This window comes from Diadema setosum, chromosome 15 (assembly GCF_964275005.1).
Source record: "Diadema setosum chromosome 15, eeDiaSeto1, whole genome shotgun sequence".
NCBI lineage: Eukaryota > Metazoa > Echinodermata > Echinoidea > Diadematoida > Diadematidae > Diadema > Diadema setosum.
In genome coordinates this window covers 29,795,021-29,812,905 of record NC_092699.1, presented here as the reverse complement: position 1 = coordinate 29,812,905, position 17,885 = coordinate 29,795,021, and the positions used below count along the sequence as shown (strand labels likewise).

General features: G+C 39.4%; 1 protein-coding gene across 2 annotated transcripts in view; it reads right to left on the bottom strand.

The window, feature by feature from the left end:
- The window catches only part of LOC140239157 (uncharacterized), a 50,853-nt gene extending 33,254 nt beyond the window's left edge, over positions 1 to 17,599 (bottom strand). Inside the window, exon 1 of one of the 2 annotated variants that reach the window (XM_072319041.1) lies at positions 17,261 to 17,599. The gene's annotated coding sequence lies outside the window, so the exon portion shown is untranslated. Of the gene's footprint in view, positions 1 to 16,622; positions 16,909 to 17,260 lie in introns of those variants that run through there. The other variant, XM_072319042.1, reaches the window with a different exon arrangement.
- Positions 17,600 to 17,885: the final 286 nt, after the last annotated feature.

Here is a 17,885-nt window from a genome sequence, read left to right as displayed (position 1 = left end):
AAGCATATTTCAACCTACCACACAGAAATAATTTCTACCAATTAGCAAGGGATGACAACATCTTTACCTCTTGAAAAACCCCAATATCTTTAGGGGGGACAGATGTCTTTTCCTAAACAGAAATTGGATCAAAACAATAAATTTAATTCAGAGTTAGGAGTCCATTACAACATGTAAATTTGCGGTAACGTATCTGATTGGTGATCAAAAATCATATATGATGCTCTATTTCAATTCATTTTTACTCAATGAATGGCCATCATTTTGAATGTTCCACTTTTTGTTTCGTATTTGACCGGTTTTGAAGTTTCCGAAAACACATCTTTGAATGTATTACTTTGTGGTTGATTTTTCAGTTTTACTCACATGGAATTGAACACTTAATCTGAGAATGGCCCTAAAGTCATGTCATGCCTGTGCATAGTGTGAACGACAACAGACAAATCTAACTCAGGTATCAAAATTTGACAGTCCTACACTTTTAGATATGTACACAAAAAATATGTCAAGTCATAAAATTCTCTTCTGGACTACAAATATTTTTAATTCACACAGACAATAATTAAAAATCACTGGGCAGCTCCGTCTTGCGCTTGCCCTGCAGTGGTGACAACACACCATGTGACACGCCCATTCTGGCATGGCACAAGGTGTACCAGGCATATCTCGCAAAAGAGATAGTATACATGAATGAACGCAGCCAGTATGTTGGTATCACTCATAATGCAAATGACAGCAGCTTTTCCGGGATCCCCTGCCACATCGTCGGCGTAAAAACCTCACTTCAGCTCATTAGCTTTAATGCCACGACGTTCCACGGAGGACTGCCCTAATCACAGTATAAAATCTGCCTACAGGTAAATGCAGTGAGACATCTACATGATACATTCACTGTGTTATTGTATCTGTATTGGACAATGGTACTGTACATTGGTCATGTACTGAATGTTGGTCAGTGTTCAGTGAAACACTGTTGATAGCATAAATTTAAGCAATGCAATATCCCACTACCAAAAAAGAAATAAAATCAATAACAATGATCAATAACATTAATAAGAAATGAACACGAAATAAAGTCTGAGAATTCAAAGGCATCCTGCACCCTAAAAAAACAAAAACAAAACAAAAAACACACAGCAACCTAATATTTCAACCACATGGTCTTCAAATCAAATCTCTTCTTTGATGCCTCCAACATACCAAAGCAAAAATAATTGCAGCGATAATGACAATAATAATAATAATCATCATGGTAAAGATGACAAAAATGATGATTATGATGATAACGATAATATTTAATAATGATATTAGGAAGAACTAGAGAAAAACTTCAGTTTCAGACCTGCGGCTGCCTATCAAACTAGGGGCATTCACACGACACCAAACTTCACTGAGCGTATTCAGAAGGTGACCCCGGCCTAAAAAAATATATATAAATTGTCATAGCCATATTGCAGAAATTGCCATAGCTTAAAAAACAACAATAACAACAACAAAGAAAATGTGCACACCCATATAATAAAGCGAACTTTACCAAACAAACACCTAACAATACTGAAATGCCCATCAGAGTATCTGCCCTTCAATCCTTCCCAAAGCGTTCAAAGAGATCAGGGTTGGGATATCACACTGCCCTCATTTACTAATACCTCCTCCAGCCCACTGACCTCAAACTCCACAGCACCTTGACACACTTCCTGAGTGCACTCTTGGTAATATTTAACCAGAGTTCAAGAAAGGAGGGAGTGGGGGGGGGGGGGAGGGGAGAACCCATGGTACTGGTCTGAGAGATGCCTGCATGTTGTGACTCATTGTTTGGTCATCTCTGTCCAATATCTGTAACAAAAGGCTACACTTATACAAAATAACAAGTCCTGCTCACTATTATGCATGTAATAGATGATGTGTACAAGAGTGTGGGGGGATGGGGGTGGGGGTGGTGGTGGGAAGAGTCTATGGTCTATTGATCATTCCTTCTGGGTTCTGCTATAAAGAGGCCCACCATACAGGTCTCACAAATGTAAATAACTCTCCATGCACTAGTGTGTTGATATAGAAATTTCATAAAATTTCATGAAATACAGTACTGTAGGCCTATTGCAAAGAACTGAATGTCTTTCATGTTTCATACAATGTACAACAAAAATGTAAAAGTTCCAAGCTAACTTGTTCTCTTCATTCAGTTCTGAACTTTGCAAGGAGTTTATCTGCTAAAACTCTGCTCAAATGTCCCCAAATGAAGACTATTATTATAGACTCGAGAGGTGTCTATGCATGCAGGGAGGTGGGAGCAAAATCAGCTCATCCTCAATGGGTTGAGGGAAGATTATGGTTTCATCACAACAAATTCGTATCTTTTGGGGATCAACGCTGACCAGTATGACTACACATGGTAGTCCCTCCAAATTTACCAGAAAGCATGCATGCCTACAGCACTGAGGAGTGATTTGTGGAGGAATTTGCCTTTACAAACCAAACCTAATTTGCTTTTATGAGGCTGATCTTGCTTGAATATCTTCAAATGACGTATCTTATCTCAGCATCTTTGGTATTACAAAGTGATGGGGTTCATCCCATCAGGATGGTTTAAATTTCACACTGTAACAATCTTGAATTGGCAGATGAAATGACAAGCTTGGGAGGATTCCAATGACAGAAATGGAGAAATAAAAGTATTAAACAGCTCTATTCAATCTTTGCAAAATTAAAATTGATTAAAAGAAATTTGTCCATTGCACAATGCTGCAGTAGAGCTGAGCACCATGCAGTCCCAACAACAGACTGGTTCAATGAACACTGATTGTTGGATCATGGTTAGTAATCACTTTAATACCAGGTTATGCACACCACCTTTATCTGGGAGAGCATTGTGTCTGATTAAGAACACCTCTTTCTTTTAATTCCTTTTCATTCCTGAGGAACAGAAAAGAGGTGCAGGCAGCAGGGCCCACTGCTCGGCACACAAACACAAGAGGGAGACCCAGAACAATGCCACCAGTGATGGATCAACCCTCACGGCATGGTCGTTGGGGCAGACAAAAGCCACCATCCTTGCCATGGCAGATAGAGCAAGCGGGCAGGCGGGCGGTACTTAAGTAGCGACCTAGTCGACACGGTGCTTTGACGGTGCTATTTTGAGGACTAGAGGGCCACTCTCTTGACCTCTGGATTAACCCTCAGACATCCAAGTTCAATAAACCCATGACATTGTGCATTGTTTGTCTCAAGGCAAGATAACCTTTTTAAGGCATCTCAAACAGATGAGGCTTAAATTTACCATTTCATGAGTCAAGTAGACCACAGTTATTTTTTTCATCTGTGGTGTTCTCACATAATGTAGGAATGTTTGTTGGGGTTTTTTCCCCTCTGTTTCTCTTATAATTCAAAAGGAACTACGATATCACTCTTAACTTTTAAACATGACCTGCAATTTTTTTTTCCTTCCATGCAGAGCAACGGCGTAATCTATGTTTAATTACATTCATATCAATGTCAAACCCACAGTTGATGTCTATTGGCATGGAGGCAATGACAACAAAAATCACTCAATCACAGCAGAAAAGGAAACAAAGACAGTTATCACTATTGGCAGAGTAAACTCATAATACGTCACAAAGCTACTCCACACACAGCACAGCACTCTTTCAAAAATCAAAACACTTTTAAACATGCAAATATTTGGTAATCATTAGCTTTGCCCAACCACTACCATCAAATGATTCCTTTTGCTACTAAAAGGGTGCAGGCCACATCATCCAGGAACACTGTATGCCTGGAAAAAGACCTCGTCTAACTTGTCAGAGGAGAAAAGGGGCATGCAATGTACAGTCTCCTAGGAGATTTCGACATGTGGAGCCTGTGATGTGTTTGCCATCTAGGCAGATTAAAATCTATGCCACCGTCTTCACGTACACGTGTAAGGTTGCATGCACTACCATTAGGTACAACGTAGCTGCCAAGTCGGACATTCACACTATTGAAACTGTGTCATCAGTCTTGTGGATGCAGATACCAGACACTAATTGCAAAAGCTTCTTTAAAAAGTTGATCATTGCAAATGTTCATTCCTTACGGAAAATTTAGCTGGCAATTTCCACCTTTCAGGAAAAAAGAAGATCTTCAGCTGGAACATATGATTAGATTGACTGATGTGTCATGGGGGGGGGGGGGAGAAGACTTCTTCAAAACATTACTTAAATGAGAGTTTCAAAATCTCCTGATTAAAGAGGAAAAGATCAAATGCAATACAGGAAGGAACTATGCTAAGCCAAAAGGGAACAAAATTTTAGACTTCAGTCAGAACGCATTTGGCAGCAATGGCTTGAAGACAATATATAAAAATAAATAAATATGAAAATATGTTTAAAACTCAGGGATGGAATATTTCTTTGGCCTTCTTTTTGCAACAATACTACTGAAAGTGAGGACCCTGGGCTGACGAGAGAAAACCCAAGTCACGTATAGAGAAGATCCAGGAAACATTAACATTCAGGCTGCTCCCACAGACAAACACAATCGTCATCTATTTAGTTTGGACACCATCAACGATGTAGAGAAACCCACAAAAAGCAGAGAAGTTTGCTAGACCCCCTTCTCAAATCAGAATCGCTAGATATGATTCAGTCAAAACTGGTTCAAATGCAATGCCATGCCCTTTTCTCCTCTGCAACACAGGTAGCCATCGACCAACTGAAATGACTGCTTTGACAATGACGTCAGAGAAATTCCACTTGTACTGAAAACATCAACAATGTATGAAGTATCCACTATTTGCCTTCTTACAAAGCTCTACCTAATCTAGGTTGGGTGTTACTTCCTCCATTTAAGTTTTTCTTCTTGAAAATTCCTTTTGAGGACAAAGATGATCTAAAATATGATGAAAGACACATACAAGGAATAATGAGAGTGAAAAGAGAAGAACAGTTTTGTGTTCACAGATGTATGGTAACTGTGGATCTACATGTACAGTAATGTCAGTGTGTCATCTGAAACAGTGTCCTATAGATACAAAACACAGAATGCTGAAGCTACATGTATTGGGTCAGGTGACATTATGACTCTTTAGTTACAATTTCAAATCTTACCATTGCTTGCAGACAAATTATACCAATGATGTGACTTTTCTTTGAAATATGCATGCACATACAAGGGATTGCATCAGCTTTCATTCTTTACAGATCTGAAATAATGAACATATTTGACCTACAGTATATGGAGCATCTCAGATGAGGATGATTATAGCACATGTATGTGTTTCCTCAAATTGGCGCAGTTTTCTGCATCATAACAACTATGAAGTGCAATGAATTGTACAATGTATGCAATGCAATGGTAAGTTTATGAACTAGAAAAGTGTTCTCAAAGTCACTTCTCAATGAATGAATTTTGATGACTAGTGACATTTGAAAGCAAACAACCTTCCCAACACTGGTTCCATTTTCCTCTGATTTTCATGATGCAGTCATCAATACACGCCATGGATTTCATAGGGGTTGTATTTTTGCAAATTTTGCAAGATAGGTGCTTTTCATGAATTGTGAACTATCAATTATGAATTCTGATCCTGACAGGAATGCAGCAAGCATGCATATTCTCCTTCCATTGCTGTACTTCACAACTGAATTTGTGCAAAATTGTCGAAAAGTCCTGATTTCCCCCCACCATCCCCCCCCCCCCAAAAAAAAGACTGACTACATACTGTATACAGCACATACTGTAATTGTTTCATTGCAAGTGTGGAACATCACCTCCTTACATCACACATCTCTCAGCCCCCCCCCCCCCCCCTTCATAGTTGTCATTTTCATAAAAAGGATGGCCTGGACTTGGGTGATCTACTGTCTGGTATTTCAGCCATAAATGTTAAAGTGACCAGTATGGTCACTGCATTCTTCTACAGGCCTCCTTCCTTGATACAATCTGTCTGGGGACCTGCATCAAGCTGCTACCTGCACAACAAATGCAACACTACCAGTATTTTCTGCTTCCTTATTGTTAGAGTCACAATATATCTCAAGACCACAAGTAGGGTCAATGACAAGACACAAAAACAAGATCAACACCAAAAAAAAGTTAACCCATTCCATACGGGAACCTGGTGGCCTGTGTATTTAGTCTATGGGGATTTCAGAATTCAGTATCGAACGGGTTAAGAGAAAATAGTTATTTTCACTCTGGGGCCAGCAAAAACATGGTATTGTTGTTAGTTCTTCCACCCCACCAGGGCTGTAGGAGACTCTGTTTCAATGGTCAGAGTACATATCAGTTCAATTCAGGGATTTCTGACATCAGTAAACCAAAATGGGATGTTGCCGGGATCTTGCCTGGCAACTTCCTGCCCTCAAAACGTTGAAGACGAGTCCAGAGTATACTTGGGCAAGTGCCTATGGGAAATGGGTGTTGTAGCAAAATCAGCCCGTCTTCAACAGGTTAAAGACCAGGTAGCGTGGGGACACCCTGGAGTGGGAAGATGGACCCAGCTTGGATCAACATGTATTCAAGAATCCCCTTAATGAATTGTGCACAGCTTTATCACCTGATTTCTATATTGTAAGTACACACACAGCCAATGAATCCCAACTGGGGTTGACCATTGAGCCATTGATCAATGAGCGTACGCTTCAATGCACATATTCGCTGACCAGTGCTATTCATGGTTTTTTAATATACCCTGGTGGCCAGTGAATGATTCCGGCCATCCACGAATCCCCACAGTACCAGGTCTTTAAGAAGATGGATCAAGAGCCGCATTCTTCACAACCTCATTGCTGCGTGGCCAACATGTCACAAGTGGATCCATGACATTAATAGTTGCCATGAAGTGCTGCATGCCAAGCCAAACATAATTTCTACCAACAAACAAACGAAACCCTAAACTCTAATCCTAATCCTCACATTAAACTAAACCTAAAACCTTGATCACAACCCTAACCCTAAAGTCCTTGGGAGAAAATAAGACCGGAACAATTGTCGCAGGAGCGAATGTCATGTCACCATCACAAGTACCCCCCAACAGACAGAAGAGACATAAAGGAGAAGGGAGAGGGAGACAGGTAGGACGATATCAGCCAGGAGTTACACCACTCCTCCCTAGGACCATTGCCACAAGGAAACATTAGCTACATCCACATGTATACGACAGCACATTGGGTCATGCGCTTTTATGACGTGAATCCGATTACCGACTGTGTTGTATTACGGAGCTACCAGCTCCTTGGTATGATCTGCACTAATGACGATGTGAACCAACTCCCGACAGTGCACACATGGTACATGTATGTAGCATGTGCAGTAAGGCTCACGGATTTCACAGTCCTGTTTTATTCACTTCCTGCTCTGAGGACCGGAATACTTCCTTGTTTCTTGGATCGTTGCACTTACACTTCCCTCTGGCTCTGTGCAGAGACAGAGCGTAATCTTTCATTCTTCCCTTCTTCTCTCTCTCTGTACAATAACATTCTCATTCAGGCAGCAGCAGGGCTTCATGTAGTCTCTGTCTCTGTCTGTCTATCTGTCTGCCTTTCTCTCTTTCTTTCTGATAGGACTTCTAGGACAAAGACGCAGCCATTCTTTCTTCTTCTCCATCTCCCAGTGCCGTACATAAATAGAGTCTGGACAACTAGTCTATTGGACGCCATGTCGTTGCTCAGCGTATTACGCGTTATACAGGGTTAGCGCGTACGCTCAGAAATAACAATGAAAACCTACCAAATACGAGGTAGTGAACAATGCATGGACACTGCTTATGAGTGCACTTTGGTAACGACATGGCTCCACAAAGATCATGGGACCCGCTTTGACCAATCACAGGCTTCAAAACTCACAAGCCGAAAACCCAGTTGTCCAGACTCTCGTTATATACGGCACTGCCACATCCTATCCTACAGTGTCCTCTTTGTTCAGTCTAAAGAGTCATCAGTGCACCTTTACCCTCTGGTTCCTAATGTGACATCTGAACTTTGGTGTTGGCACCCCCCCCCCCCTTTCCCAAAGTGATGCTACAAAGATCCCTGTTACACATGAAAGGCAGCTTGAGGTCTGCTTTTGTGGCCGGCCTGAGGCTGCTTTGCGGACCATTTATACATGTGAGCTTTGATCGGGCCAGCTCGAGCAATGACGCTTTTCATGGACCCCGTTTACACATGGGCCGGCCTCACGCTGGCCTAACGTCGCCTTTCCCTACTCTGCCATAGAAGCGCCCTTTTAGGAAACAAACATTTCAAGCGATATGTTTGGTTGCAATACTCTACCGTGCACTCGCCTCAGCAGAAGGTCATGTGACCAGTCAATCACAGCTCCAAAAGCAGGCCTTGGGCCAGGTACCATTTACACACAGCCAGGGCTGGCCTGAGGCCTCAGACCACCTCTAGAGACGGCCTGAAGTAGATTTAGCCAGAGGCTGGCCCGAATTTTGTGTGAACATTTACACGTGCATGTACATGAGAAAGCCGACCTGAGGATGGCCTGAGACCAACCTCAGGTCAGCTTTCTTATGTGTAACAGGGGTCTAATTTGACATGACACTGTAAACCCCAATAATTACAATAATGGCAGCACCGTGATATACTTTAGTATGCGACATAGGAGCTACAACCAGGGAGGTGAGTCACCTACAACAGTATGCATAGAATAGAAAAAGCTGTATCCAGGAACTCTCAAAAGCAAACTGCATGTGATGAATTGGCAATTCATTCTGAAGTGTATCTTCTATCCCTGCACGCATAATATTTGATGATGCAACCACAGTTCCTCAAACGTGATCATACGTTTGCAAATAGAGCAAGGACCTACATGTACATGTGCATGCAAGTAGAGCTGTTCAGTGAAAGTTGTTCTATTCTGTTGCTGGAAAGTGCAGAGAGCACTTCTAAGCTGATGTCTCGATATTCTTTCAAGTCTTGAATTGGACTTTTGCAAATAGAACTCAAAATATTTATAAGCAAATTGCAACACAACAAGTATAAATAAAGGCCCCCCAATAACACACACATGATTCATCGATCCCCCCCCCCCCCCACCCCTCCCATCTCTACTTCTGTGAAGTGAAACAATGTCATTGTCAAAGAGGCTTTGGTACTATAGTGAAGCAGCTGAATAATATAAGCTTCCTTAGAATCAGAAATTTAATACAAAGACATTTCATGAAGAAGATTCTGTTACCTCCTCAGAATCATGTATAAAAAAAATTATAAAAAAAAAGGTAATGGATATATGCAAATAGGATGCAGGAGTTGCTTAAAGGGATGGTAAAGTAGGCCCCATTGGTTGGTGTGGATTCAGCTTTTAACTTTTATAAAAGATACACTTGTACTTAGCAACCACTTGATCCAATAGGAGCATATAATTCTAAAGGAATTCAAAGTTTACTTTATGAAAATTTGTTTTGAAATGGGCGAGATATCCAAAAACAAAGTAAAACAAAGCGATCCTTATGAAAGTTTGGTCCCACCTTTTATTAAGATCACTTTGTTCTGGATATCTCGGGTATTTCAGAACCTTATTTCATCAAATAAACTTTAAATTCCTCTTAGAATATATGCTCTTTCATATTTCATAACAAGTTTCTCATTATCTCAAAAAGTTATCATCAAAAGAAGTTGGAAACTTGAAGCTCCATCTCAACAGAAACTGTACTACCCCTTCAAATGTTGTCACCCCACTACCCTATTACTGAATTTTAGATAAAAGACAATGTCATTGATTCTGTCCATGATACAATCAACTACCATGTCTTACCTCAAAAAAAGCCACCATTGTCAAAAAGTTTGATGTGAAAGAGTATGATCGAGTCTAATTTCATTTATCAAGAAAAAAAAATAAATAGGTTAATTCTAGAGGATCTGTGAGCAGGGCAACTTAAGATTGGTGGGGTAACAACATCATTACTTATCATACTATGAAGTACATTGTATACTACATTTTGCATTGAGACCTATTGTAGTCAGTCCTTCATAAATACACTGTGTATGTCAAATTCCACATATTATGATCTTTCTTACAGTGTCTTATTCAGAGAAAACTGCCATACATGTTGTTTTGTTTGGTTCTGGTTTCTCTTTAGTCTTTCTCTATTTCAAGAAAGTCTGTGTCAACAAAAGTGTCATTCCACATTAATTGCCCTTCACAGCTCTCTTACTACATCTCCATCCTCTCTCTTTATCTAACTATCTAGATCTAAACAATCTATCTATCTATAAACAATCTATCTATCTATAAACAATCTATCTTACTATCTTTTTATCTATCTATCTATCTATCTATCTATCTATCTATCTATCTATCTATCTATCTATCTATCTATCTCGTATCAGGGCAAGGTTGGATTAAAGATTAGGGTTAGTGGTAAGGTTGGAGTAAAGATTAGGGTTTACAGGGTTAGGTTTAGGGTTAGGAGTTTGGGTTACGGTTAGGATTAGGTTCAGGATTAGGATTAGGGCCAGGGGAAGGGTCCAGGGTAAGTGCCCTAGACCCATTTATCTATCTAGATCTATGATTCATCTATTCATCTATCTAGTATTTATATAGTATCTAGCTTGTATCTTTCCAGTATCTATCTAGTATCTATCCCCTACCTAGTATCTATCTAGTATACTATCTAGTATCTATCCAGGGCTGCACATTAACATTTTTTTTCTACTGGACTTACCTGTCTGTCGGACCAGTAGGTACCCAGCTTTTCAATTTTTTACTGGTCTATATTCCTGGTTAAGTATACTGGTCCGACAGTGATTTTTACTTGTCCTGGACTGTCAGATCAGTGCCAGTGTGCAGTGTCGATCTACATTAACTATCCACCTACATGTAGTATCTATCTGTCTGTCTATCTATCTATCCATCTGTCTGTCTGTATGTCTGTATATCTATCTATCTATCTATCTATCTATCTATCTATCTATCTAAAATATCTCAGTCTCCTCCCTATTTCTCTAATCCCTCTGTACTCCTTACTCTTCCCCTTCAATAAATCCTGGTATAAGACCACTTCCTTCACATGTTCATTTCCTTCAAAAAGAATCCTTCTTCCTGGGAACAGTTCACTTCCTCATCTGAGTTTAAAATCATCCAGTTTATGTCCCCTTTTCTTCAAAACAAATCACAAAAATAAACAAAACTTCCTATAAGTCCCCTACCTGATACCACTTTTTACACCCAATTCTGCAATTTCTAGATCTGATTTTCATAGGTGGGAGTACAACATTTTTTCTCTTGATGGCTTGTGAGAAAAGTCTCACTGCCCCAAAATACTTTATTTGTGAGGGGGGGGGTGATTTCCAATGATGCCAAAATTATGAATTTCTGAATAAGGTTTGACAATTACATACACTCATTTCAGGATTTTACATAAAATGGACAAGTATCAGTTAAAAGCTTTGTGGTATCATAGCATTCTAAACTGCATGGTTTCAATCTGTTAATTTTTTGCCATGGTGACAGTTTTGTCAGTCCACATAACATATGTTCACCACTAAATCTAGAAATTTAAGGGCTGTTGTTATATTTTCTCATCAACATTAGGCCATTCATTTGAAACAGAAAAAATTTTCAAAGGGCATTTATTATATGACCTTCATATATTTAGTACAAGATATCAGTCCAGCGTTTTGTATGTTCAACACATTTTTTTTTTTTTGCATAAATTCTAATATATTCCTTGTTTGAAGATATTTGGGGGCAAAGCTATCATTACAGTGTTCTCTATAAAGATCATATTGTATTGGGGGCTAATGCACATTGTGAAGAGAAAATAACCTGACATCCATGAAATGTACCCTTTTACCTTGGAAATGCCCACTTGCAATTAAAGGCTGCTGCAAAGCTTCTAGATAGAACATAATATTACAATCACTCTGTTGTTTTCTTTTTTTTTTCTATTCTTCTCCTCCTCCTCCTTTGTTATCCTCCTCTTCTTCTTCTTCTTCTTCTTTTGTGGTGGTGATGGGGGGGGGGGGAGGGGGCTTCTTCATGCCATAGTAACTGATGCATGTCGTGCATGGCTTTAAACATGTTCCTGTTGTTGCCCCATGATAACCCATGCACCCGAACATTTGCAATTTTGTGCACTACTGTAAAGATGTGCATGTGTGTGCACAGCTACAATGTAACAAAATGAACAGTTGCCAAGTTGTCTGAGGCGATGAAAATTAATCAATGCCTGAATTTGGCAAAATACTACTCTTTCCTGTCAGGCTAATCTAAATAGGACCAGGAACTGTGATCTTTTTTTTTCTGAAAGTTAGTACTTACACTGTTGTGCAAAGTACTCAAATGACAAATTATAGAAGTGTACAAAACGACAAGTATAAACTTCAGGCACTTTCTGACCGAAATCTACCAATGAGCACTACTAACATGTAAGGATCAGTAGTTGTTGGAGTGGGTATCAACCCATCATGTACTGGGCTAGAATCTGAATGCAGAAATTGTCATCTTGTCAACATTAAACTGGCACAGGCTCTGAATATCAACTATACATATGTCACCGGGGAAAGATAAGGAACTGGTGAAGGTCATTGAATACGGTGTAATCAGAAATCTTGACACAAATCTTTAAAAATTTGACAATTTAAGGAAGAAAAAGATTTTTTTACTTTCTATAAAATGTTAGCATCCATTCATCAATCAGAGGACTAAATTTAACAGTTGAGAAGACCAAAACAGTAATGATCAATAAAAGGCTGAAGCAAAATTTGTCCACTCTTCATGAAACGATAACAATACTGATTAGACCAACCGTGCACAATGTAACAAAAATGAATTAACAAACAATCTATAGAGTGAATTTAAATGAATAATAATATACAGCACAAGTCTAAAAAAAAAAAAAAGATTTCTTGGAGTTGATGAGTCAAAAGTATTTCCCACAATCATATAACAGATATTAGTATACATTTTCTGTATAATATTCATATTTCACATGTGCATTCAGACAACAAGAATGTTCGCAGAATTCAAAGGCACCTTAATATTGAAGAAACAACATTAAAGGGCATCACAACATTTTGACTGAATCTTTGGTTACTTTTCTCTGATCGCCATGGCAACCAAACAAACAAGTTTACAGACATCAGCAGTTTGTATGCAAGAACAGCTTGGCCCTTATCACACACTTCTGAAATAAACAGTGGACTGTGCAGGCAATGTACAACTGTGATTAGGAACATGTGAAAAGACTGAGGGAAAATTAACGACGTTCTTGCCGCAAGAATTGACCCTGGGCATACAAATGTAGGATCCTATAACATACATGTAACATCTCGTCACACTGCTCATATCATCTCTACTCACACGTGTACATACTCACTCTCAAGCTAACTTTAAAAGGGCTATTGCGCATTTCATGGGCGAAGGTCATTGACCCCTATCATTCACACTAAATAACTAGATGTATTTTGTTTTCATACCATGCCATAATGGTTTTCATGGTCTATGGCCAAATTATTGACTCAAAAAGCCAATATGATTAAACCATTACTCTTCTGAATTACATGACTGGTTCAAGCCGTTTCAAGCCCAAGATGCTTTACAAACTTGGAAGCCTACAAGCGTCTGTAAACTTCACTCCACCTCCCTGCTCTCACGGTGTGATTCACATCATATTCTCATAGACTTCCAAGAAACAGAATTGAATCCCACTATACATATCGATACAATAGATGTTGCATTACAATTTGACAACTACTGTAGAATGAGGTCATGGGAGGTGTACTGAACTTTCCTGAATAGTGGTATGTTTGTCGAAACCAGGTATGCAAATCAGGAGAGACCATAGTGTCAACAACTGACAACTGTTCCATCGGTTTTTTTGTTGTTTAAAAAAAAAAAAAAAAAAATATACATATATATATATATATATATATATAAAATATATATATATATATATATATATATATATATATATATATATATATATATGTTCAGTGCTCTTCAATAACCTAGCAATGTATCTCCCTTCTTTAAAAAAAAAAGAACAAAATATAATGTTGCCTAGACATCACAAGACTACAGTGCTATGATGCAAAAGACACAACTTATCATTGCATGATTGTGATTTTTTGTTTTAAAAAAAAAGAAGCTTTAAAAAAGGGATGATATGAGACTTGTAAGGTGACAACATCATCACCGCATCCACTTTTCATATATTTAGAAGGATATCTGGTTGCTACCATTATCAATCTAGTGGAAAAAAAGAATTTTGGCAAATTTACAATTTCTTAATCCCTACCACTAGTACCAGTCTGTTTGTCTGAGAGGCCATGTGAGCACTTTTAACCATTGAGGATGGGCTGATTTTGCTATAACACGCATTTCCCATAGACACCTGCCCGAGTATTCTCGGGAATCGTCCTCAAAGGGTTAAGATTGAAAGATTTCACATGATGCCATCATCTCTGCGTCTTGATGATAAAACTAGCTCCAGCAAAGTTCAATGACCTTGAACATTATGCCAGCTTTGCCCAGAAAGTTAGTTAGCCCATACCGTACTGAATTCTGAAATGCCCATAAGACTTTATACACAGGCCACCAGGTTCCCATAAGCAACGAGTTAATATCTCTTTCCTTCACCCCTCCCCCCCCCCCCCATAGGCAAGGAAAGATGTTATAAACATTGTCTTGACATATTTCTTCAAAGAAAAGCTCATTTATCTTCCCCAACTACCAAAAACAGATGCTGTCCACAATCAAGAAGAGCTGACACCCATTTCACATGAGCTCTTGGAGTGTTCCCTTCACTACAAGCCTGTACTTCACTCCAACTGTTACAAGCTGGTGTACATGCACATCTCCAGCCAATTTCAAGGGCATCTTCGCTTCATCGCCTAAACACTGGAATTCTAAACCCTTTGCATGCTTTGAGTGTTGACTGGTAGAAGAGAACTCCATAGTGTGGCACCAGGGAAGTGGAAATTCCATCTCCCTGGTTGTATTTTACACAGTCCAAAGTCCCTGGCATGACAGACAAGGCCTACACTTTTTGCACACAAACGGGAAGAATACTGTTAACATCAAATAATTAGAACACTTAACAGTGGAAAGATGAAGAGTCTTAAGTTTGCTCACACCAAAGTACAGTGTATGTAATTCAAAATTTCCTGGTATATCAATATTGCTGGATATATTATGCTTTGTAGATTTGGTTTTGTTTTGTTTTGTTTGTTTTTGTTTTGTTTTTTTGTTTTTTTTTTGGTTTTTTGTTGTTGTTTTTTTTTTTTGGGGGGGGGGGAGGTTTGCTTTGAATTTGACAGCAAGCAATCATGCCTGAAATTCATTCATGAGTCATTATCCAGGCTGCATCTAAATGACGAATGGTTATCAGAAGAAAAAATATATATATTCATAAATTATACGTGTATGTATCTGAGAGGAAATGAAATTGAGTTATAGGCCTATACCTGATATGTACAGATCATGTAACTTTAATCTTTAAAAAAAAAAAAAAAAAAAAAAAAAAAATGTGGTCTTGTGCCAAGAGGGATTCAGCTATGAAACTTATTTTGACATGAAACTTATTTTGACCTGAAATCTTGGCAGGGGAAACAGGGGAAACTTCTACAACCTCTGTTTTACTATCCATCATGTGGCATCATAATAGGCCTACCTGTATTTTTTTTTTTTTTTTTTGTTCAAAGAATTGATAACTATGCAACCTTCAAATCAAAAACCGTACAACAAACTCTTTTCTTTGATCTCGTTTAACCTTAGAAACTCAAACTACATGAATAGCATAGACTCATATAGATAGTAAAACAGCAACAAAGGCCAAGGCTTTCATAACTTATTAGTAGTAAACATAAGAGAACAAAAGTTTTAAACCACCACACTTTCTCTTCTTATTCCACACTCCTGCAATCTCATTAAAGGGGTAGTCCTACCGGTATGTGATTCAGTTTGCTGTTCCTTAGAATCAACTGCCACAAATGTACACACTACACTACCACTACAGTTCTGGTAATACTGGCAGCAATGCACCAATGAAATACAGTGCATGTTGGTAAGAAAATATTAATTTTCCACTGATGTCAGTCCCTGAGCAATAGTTCTTTCACTGAAATTATCCCGGCATACATCAATTAGTGCTTCCTCGTGAGTTTGACAAACCCATACTCTAAAGAATACTCACGTTCCAGCGGTGTGAGGTCAACCACAACACAGTGCAAAGTTCATTGAGCATCGCGAGTACAAGATTCACACCTCTTCTTGTATCCTTTTAGTCTTACCACCAATGAAACTTATTGATGAGGCACCTAGTGTTCCTTTTCAGCTCAAATCACCCAGAGTATTTGATAATATGGGGATAATGCCCATAAACAGAATTAAGGCATTATATTCAGGTAAAAATTAGAGCTAGACTATAAAAGATCAGGCCCGACTCCGAGGTTGAACTCGTCGCGCGGTATATAACACCGCGTTGAAGGACAAAAGCTTGTGGTAACAGAAGCATGTGCCCGCGCTGCCAAGTACTCACAAAGACCCATTAGAGAAGCCTTGCTCGAATCTCGAAGTTTAGAGATGATTTCAGCTAATGACACATCAAAGGGTGGAGTATACATACAAGCACAACAGTTTCTTAACATGAAGTCAAAATTTGTTGTCGAAACAAACGAAATCAAAGAGGAGAATCTTACCGCAGCCAACACTTTTTTTCCGTATCCATGCCCGCCGCAGCACGCTCGAATCCTATAGTTATTAACCTAGCAAAGCCTTATGTATTTCCTAGGCGAGACGTGTATTAAGTCTATGGCGATCCCTCCGTACGTGGTGTGGTACCTTGTGTGATGAGTTAATGACGTGTTAACTTCAACCCGATTCCGTAACCGTCCAGAAGATTTTGGATGAGGAGAATTATCATCGTCCTAACGGAGTAAGACAAAATGATCGTCCTCCGAAATGAAGGATGAGACTACGTAACAGACAGGGTTGAGGCACAGAATCTTGCACATCGAGATTGTTAGGGTAAACTTGCCTCTATTTCCTACCTTATTGTTCGAGGAGAATTCGCAGCTAGGACAAAAAGGATCGCTCGCGCGCTCAATAACGTTTGATGCTAGTGTGTGTGTATGTGTGTGTATCGCCGCAGCACTGTTCATCAAAGGCATTTAACGACACACAGGCATCGCGCATACGCCCAGTATGTTACCAACCAGTTTGACTATTTTCCCTGTTAAAGAGCGAGGGACATTCGAAAGGTTTCCAAGGCAAAATATTTTGTTCTGCGCAAAAGTATTAAACAAAATTGGTATGAGATGAAAGCTTAGAGTCTCACCTTTCCGATTATCGAAAATTTCCCCTCAAGAACGGCGAAATCAAAAACGCTGGGTCCAAGTTCCTTCAGACTTTCTGCCTCCGATCGGAGTCGCCGTATGGAATCCAAAATGGCGCTCCGAGAGTTTGAGGTTATTGCAAAGCGGATCGTGTGCGACGTGCGCATGCCATTATTGAAACTCAAGCGACCTCAATGAACGGGTTACCTATTAGGCTCATATAAAAAAGAGTAAGCAAAGTTTTTCCACATCGCTGGTAACCCACTGGAATGCAGGATGACGACGTTCAACTACAGTAAATGAGAGAGATGTTATGAGCATCCTCTTTCACACCGTCCCTTCGGAATATTAGGAGTTTGAAAAGACTTGATCTAGTAGAAATAAAACCGTTCAATGTTCGACGGGGTTTTAAAAGTCGACTGGCTCTCGCACGGGATTCAATTGATGATGTCATTTTGCACTCCAGTCGGCAGTGTTCACGCAAGATGCCGAAGGTCCGCGTTTTATAACGTGGGTTGCAAGGGTGGTCTCTATTGACCGACACATCAAAGCAGCTTAACGGATTCTGAAGTAATGGGAGGTTATAGGTGCTGGTATATTAATGTTCGAAGCTTTCCCGGGTTCAGG